This window comes from Pyxicephalus adspersus, chromosome 6 (assembly GCF_032062135.1).
Source record: "Pyxicephalus adspersus chromosome 6, UCB_Pads_2.0, whole genome shotgun sequence".
NCBI classification, from domain to species: Eukaryota; Metazoa; Chordata; class Amphibia; order Anura; family Pyxicephalidae; genus Pyxicephalus; species Pyxicephalus adspersus.
The window spans coordinates 58,916,189-58,923,637 of record NC_092863.1 but is presented as its reverse complement, the minus strand read 5'-3'; positions in this window follow the sequence as shown (position 1 = coordinate 58,923,637).

The following is a 7,449-nucleotide window of genomic DNA, read 5'->3' as shown; positions in this document are numbered from 1 at the left end:
AAAAAAGCTTTAGTTCCTCACATTTTTATGCAATCTTTTTGTTCAACCCACTGAATTAAAGCTGAAAGTCTGTAGTTCAACTGCATCTGAGTTGTTTAATTTAAAATTAATTGTGATAATATACAGAACCAAAATTAGAAAAAAGTTGTCTGTCCAAATATTTATGGACCTAACTGTAAATATATTATAAAAAATATATGTCATAATAGTAATATTGTAACTGAGGCAGTTACAAATGTCTCTGCTTTTTTTCCTAGTGATTATAGCTAAAAACAAAGGATGCCTGAATTCAAATGCCATGGCATGTGGAGAGTTGCCTTATCCCCTAATGCGGAACTAAACCCTGTTTATTCTTCCCTGTTCCCATTCTGACATGGGCACCATCTTCATCTTATCCATGGATGTCATTCGATTACTATGATCGAGTACTATTGTTCTTGTGATACCTATCTGATAGGAGATTTCCCTCATATTGGAAAGATAACCTTTCACCTCTCATTAAACTTACAGAAGGTAGTAGAAAGTGAAGGAAAATATACCAAAGTGGTTCTTTTCTCTTTCCATGATAATAAAAGCAAGTTTGAACATAAATCTAAGAAAATATATTCAAATGTTGTAAGTGGCATTTCAATACTTTGCATAAAAAAGAGAGTTTGTACCAAATATTGTTTAGTGGAGTCTAGAATAACAGCATTGAACTTGGAGGAAATGTTAAGGTAAATCTGATCAGTCCCCCGTGTTATGATGATTCAACAAGATAAACTATTCTAAAAGAAGCATTTTTCCTAAATAAGATCAAATTTTCCAAATGCTCAGCAGAACAAGAGCAGCAACAAATCATATTACATATCCCTCACACATGCCCTGGGGGCTAATCCAGGCAATGAATGGCTAAAGTCTTCCACCTGACAATAGTGTTTAAAAAAGACATTCCTTCCTCCTGTTGTCCCACCCACCCCTTTTAACAAAAGCTGGAAGGAGACAGTGGCTGGGCATTCCATCTTTAATCATAGATACATTTCAAACACAAGTTCCATGTCTGAATGGCACCGGTAAGACAGCTGCAGAGCAGCAAATCCTCGCACCAAACACAAGAGTGTACACAGCGTAAGGCGCTTTGATGTTATTTCCAGTAATATTTACATCCAGTTCCTAGGAGACAAGGCTAGTAATAGGAGAGTTCACCCTGCAAAGAAAGGAAATTCTCAAATCACATCTCCAAAACCATGAAAATAAGACAGGAAGCAGCTTGCTTTGTCCCCTATTTATTGCTGCTCTCGTTAGTTGATGTTCATTTCACAAAAAATAGATTTGAGCTGACCTGCTCTGATCCCCCTTGATTGGTAATTGATTTTCTTTAAATATGTGGCCTCGCTAGTTTTCCTAATTATATTGCCAGCATAGTGACTAAGTGGTTAACACTTGCCTTGCAGTTTTCATGTCCAGGACTTAATTCCCATGAAGGACAATAGCAGGCTTTATACCTTTTCCCTATACATCTTGGTTGCTCATGTCCTTCCTTGGGCCAAGTTTGGTAGCTGCTAACCACTGTATATTGGGAACACCTCTCAAGGCTTGGCATTTTGGAAATGTCCTGACCCAATCATCTCGCTATCAGAATTTGATGCTTGTCTAAGTTACTTTAACATGTGACCGCGTTTTTTGTTTCTAACCCTCCTAGATTGTAAGCTATTCGGGGCAGGGTCCTCTCCTCCTGTGTCACTGTCTGTATTCATCTGTCATTTGCAATCCCTATTTAATGTACAGCGCTGCGTAATATGTTGGTGCTATATAAATCCTGTTTATTATTATTATTATTATTATTATTATTAAACAGGATTTATATAGCGCCAACATATTACGCAGCGCTGTACATTAAATAGGGATTGCAAATGACAGACTAATACAGACAGTGATACAGGAGGAGAGAACCCTGCCCCGAAGAGCTTACAATCTAGTAGACTGTTAACATTACCTTGTTACATCGGGTGCTGTTGTAACAAGGTAATGTAATTCACTTCACCTGTCCGTGGTTTTAATGTTTAGGCTGATCGGTGTATCTGATATTACTTTCAAATCATAAACTGTTAGCAGTACTATCCCATGGGAGTGATAAATACTGCTCAATGGGAACGTATTGGAAGCTCATTTGACCTGTTGACACAAAAACTTTGTTTCTCAGCCAAGAAGCAGCTGTCACAGCTGTTCTTCAATTTGAGTATAACGTTAATACCTGGGTTAAGGTTCAATATTTAAATTCTGCCTAAAACAGAAAAATGTTGTGGGTGGAATGTTTTATTTTTTCAACCCTTGGCATATTGCAATGATTTCAGGAAGACATGATCATGCTCTGCGTGTTGATTACTGACTCTTTGTTCCAAAAAGATATGGGCAACTTAATGCATGCAGAAGTCCACTGTAATAAACTTTTCATGTCAATTCAAGTTGTGTACAGAAGTTAATTGCTCTCAGGTATTTCACACAAGACTTTAAATAAGTACAGCTTAGTTTCATAGCACACAACTCTGGGAACATAGAAAGGCATTATCAAGATGCTTGTAATTTTCAAACAGAGCAGGGCTCTGAAGTGACTGCTGACATTGAGTGCTAGAGAAGTCTCAAATTCTGCAAAAGGAACTTACTCCATTCTTGGATGACTCTGAAGTTGTTGACTGTAGCCTCTCTGACTGTAGCGTCTCTGACCTTTCTTCAAGCTATTCTTCCTCAAAGTTTTAAGTATATGATATTTAGGTGCTTTTGTGTAAATAATTATCTAATAATTATTATGATTTTTTTCAAATGAAATGAATAAACCTTATAAAAGGGGTTTTTAATATAAAAATAATAAATGCAATTTTAGGTTTCATGTTGCACTTGTTTGGTTACCTTTCTGAACTCTGATATCATAAGATGAATGCAATGCATCTGTGCAACCTGTGATGTAACAGGTTAAGCTTTGATTTGATTTTATCTGAATGAGTAACTACATACTGTGGTCATTTAGCATGAGAAATGAGGGTGAAGGGAGAAAGGGGGGGGGGGGGGGTAAGACCTTCCTATTTTCTTTTGGGTGACTTTGAACAAATAGGTTTTCTTATCTTGCTAATCTCCTTCTGCCAGGAACTGCCCTTTGAACACAAGTTGCTCCAGCAGTAACTGTGGATACTCAGGTCATGTATTTATTGACCATACAACCAAAAATAAAATTTTGTAGTATTCCAAGGTCATATCATTGCACTGTTACAACACACTAAAGCTTAGTCTACACAGACTGTTTCCCCAGCGTTTAATTTGAGACTTTAAAAGCCCTTGTTTGAAATTCCCATGCATTACAATGGGCTAATCTACACAAGGGCATTATCTTGAGGCCTGTTTTTGAGCGTTATAGTTAAAGCTTCTTGCAACATTTTAGTAATTAAAATGTGGGGCATTGTAAATGCGGTAAAATGTGGCATAGATGTTTTCCATCGGTTTAAAGGCAAGCTTTTAAATGCCTGTAATTTCAAACATGGGCTTTCAAAGCCTTAGGTTACATACTGGGGAAACAGTCTGTGTAGACCCAGTCTAGGTAAATGTTGTAAGTGACTGAATGAATTTGTCAGCAGCATGAGAATGTCCAGTCCAACTGGTCTCTCACTGTTTCTCAATTCCGTTTATTGGCTTGTTTATTTATTAAAGTCCTGATTTTTGTGTTTTTTATCTACTACATTCAGTTACCCAGCAATAGAATGACTGCTATACCATAATTCATAAACAGCATATGAACAATCTATATCTATACCAGTTATATATTAAAGGAAATGTATGACTGTAGTGTACATTTTATTTTAATTATGGTTTTCAAAACAGAAACTATTCTTTAAAATACTTTTGTAGGCCATATGAATATGAATTACTGCAATAATGTTTTGCATTTTTCTTTTCAACCAGAAAATTGAACTTTATTCTGCATTTCATGTTTTTCTGGCTCTCAGTTTGCTCCTTAGATGAAAAAATGCCAATTGAATATAGAACTTAATAGCTTAAGCTAAAAAATACATACACAAGTGGATGGGTTTTCAGAGAAGTGACTCGGTTTGACGCTTTAATCACAAAAACGTACTAAAACTTAAAAAAATGATATAGTAAAACTGACCCAAGCTATCTTAGCTTGCCTATTGCTATTTTATCAATGTTAAAAAAAATATACTCAGAATTTAAAGTAGGCCTTCATCAAACTATGTATGGCCAGAACTTGATGTGTATCGTTTGTTATTTAGGGGTTGCTCTTTTATTCACCTCTCATAAAACATGTTAATTCTGTGCCACAGGACGTATTACATCCCAGCTGTCTACGGTCTCCCATGAGCCCTGCCTGCAGGAATGCACAGATGGGCGCCTATGCCTTGGTCTGGGCCCATACTGTCACCACGCTTGCTCTTGAAGAATTAATGCGTATGGAAGAAGCAATTAAAATTGGAGTGATGAGCTGATTGGCATCACAAAAATGTTTATATACTTGTGAAATACATAGACACAATAATGAGCCTAATATCTGTGGTAAAAATGGTAACCACTGAGCTTCCAGTGGGAGAGTGATATTTTCAACTCTGTATGTGTGTGTGTCAACATCAAACACGTTGATGTGAAGGTCAAACAAGTGCAGAGAGCTGCATAACCCTTTGGGAATAAATATAATGACATACTTACTAACTTTATCTTCCATTCAGGGCCAGGTGGGGGCTAAGAATCCTTCCTGAAATATACTGTACACCTGCTGGAAGTTGTGATCAAAACCCATATTATTTTTCTAAATGTTACTGTTTTTCCAGTAGTATATTCCAGAAATATATATGCAACATTCCAATTTTAGTAAAAAGGGGCTGTCTGAAAAAGCCAAATTACAAATAGGTACTATAATCCTGCATACTACTGCATAGGTGGTGTTCAGAGGAAATACCCGGTGGGAGCTTACGAAGGACCCGGGGGAACAACTTTTTCCAAAATTTTGCAATGGATGCAGATCTGTTAGCAGCGGAGATGGGTTTGGAGGCATAGGAATGTATGACTGTGTTTTATTGTGCTCCCATAGCAATATGTCTGCCTAAACTAAAAAGTAAACACATAAAGGCCACAGCCCTAAAATGCAGTTTCTTTTTCCATTACTATTATGTTCTATAAATTTGAAAAACATAGAGAATCTGCAAGTTCCACATAGTCCTCTACATATAAAACAGGGAATCGGGTATTTCTCAAATATTCCTTCATGAGAATCTTCCAGGTAAATGTGTTTTATTGGTAGTAAGTATTTCCAAGAGGGAATGCTCCTGTATTTTATAAATAAGGTCCATAGAGTGCCTCATTAGCTACCAAGGAATGCTGTACAACTGTTCTGCTAGCTAAGTAATACATGTGATCTAAAATATTTGTCTGCCTATTTTTAAACCTTTGCAGGAACCATGAAAAAACACTGAAAAATGTAACAAATTGTTTATAGAAGCAAACATTTTGTATTAGGAAAGTTAACAATCTATGTTATTTACTGGGTGTGTCTAACATAGCTCTTTAAATATCTTGTCAAGTAGGGGACTACGTGCCATTTTTTATTCTACCTATAATACCTATAATAGGATTCTTCAAAATAGGATTTTGAGTACAATTTATTTGATAGAATGCCTGTGTCACTGTCTGTCATTTGCAAACCCTATATAATGTAGAGCGCTCTGCATAAAATGTTGGCGGTATATAAATTCTGTGTATAAATAATAATATTAATAATAAAAATAATAATAATAATAGAATGATCTTTTGTCACTGAGCCACATCCAGTCTAGACTTAGGTCTAGGTCTGGACTTTCATGCTTTTGAAACCGAGACCTATGCACTTCTATGAATGTCTTCCTTTGGTAGCTCCCAGCATAGATATGTCAAATTATTTTTCTAAATGTAAGTCAATTATTTTCTACTACTGCTTAGTTTGTGGTCCACTCTGCCTCTAGTAGGCCCTTGCATTAAACCACAGGTAGAGTATTAATTTTCTCTTTGGCTACAATACTATAATCTGGAGAGTGCCAAGCGCTTCAAGCTGCCAAAGCAGAAATCTGTTAATGGAATGGTGGGGTCATGAAAGGAAATCAGCTTAGTTGAAATGTTAGATGTGATCATTAATGTTGATGGTAAAAATGCTTATAAGGGTATTATCTCACAGAAATATTCTGGTTAATCTCAGTGGGTTGATTTACTAAAACGGTTTAGGCTGTTCACATAGCAAAGCAAAGGCTCATAATACATTGAAAATGAACTTTGCAATTATACCTTACAAAGTAATAAATTTACTTTGCTAAGTGAACATCTTAAATGTCTTTAGGAAAATGGAATTTTTTTACTGAAATTCTTGCAGTCATTTTTCATTAGGGAAAAGGTAACATATTTTCTCTGGCTCTTAGTTTCATGCATTTTCTACTTTATGGCTGAATAATTTTTACATTTCTACTTCATTTTGTACACTCTTGACCTTGACTGGTAATAAATGTAATGAATGAATCTCTGCCCTTTTAGCTACTCATTCTAGAAACACTTACTTTTAAATTATAAATACATTAATAATTTTCGCTGTGATAGGCCAGCCATTTATATTAACACACAGCAATATTTTTGTACCTAAAGCATAGTAGTGACTAAAAGTATATAAGTATATATATATATATATATATATATGTATATGTGTATAAAAGTATAAAGCATGACTATATGGACAAATGTATTCTAATGACCTCTTTCATGTACTGTATATTCTGTGTTTAAATTTTCAGAATGGCAGCCTTACCTTATATGGGCTAAATGGACGGTAAAATCAACTGCATGGCCTTTTTTCAATGTGAACTTCCCTTCGACTTACAAAGTTGTCTTACAGCAACCTTAATAAATTTATGTAAATCTATCTTCAGGTGTAAACCACTAAACAGGTTTCATAGTGTCATTATTTATCTAACACAAATGAAGCCAAAATGGAGAAGCTGTGTGTGAAATGCTAAGTGCACTCCATGATTCAATAGCTTGCAGAACCACATTTATGAGCAATAAAATGAGGTAATCATCTTCTGACGTTATCAGTCTCTCACATCGTTTTAATTACAACCTTTATTGGGGTTTGTGTGGCTGTAAAACAATCTCAAACCATCTTTCTCCACCACCGTACTTTATAGTTGGTATGATGTGTTTGTGCCTAAATGTGATATTTGGTTTTGACCAAACATAGTGCTGTGCGTTATGGACAAATATCTCCACTTTTCTGTTCAAAAGAACGCACTGAAGTGTGGTTCATTAGGATGCAACTTTGCAAACCTATGCTGTGGATGCCATGTATTTTTATAGTGACGAGGCCTTTCTCTGGTAACCCTTCCAAACAAATCATACTTATTGTACTGTCATGAACTTTAACATTGCATATACTGACTGAGGCCTGAAGAG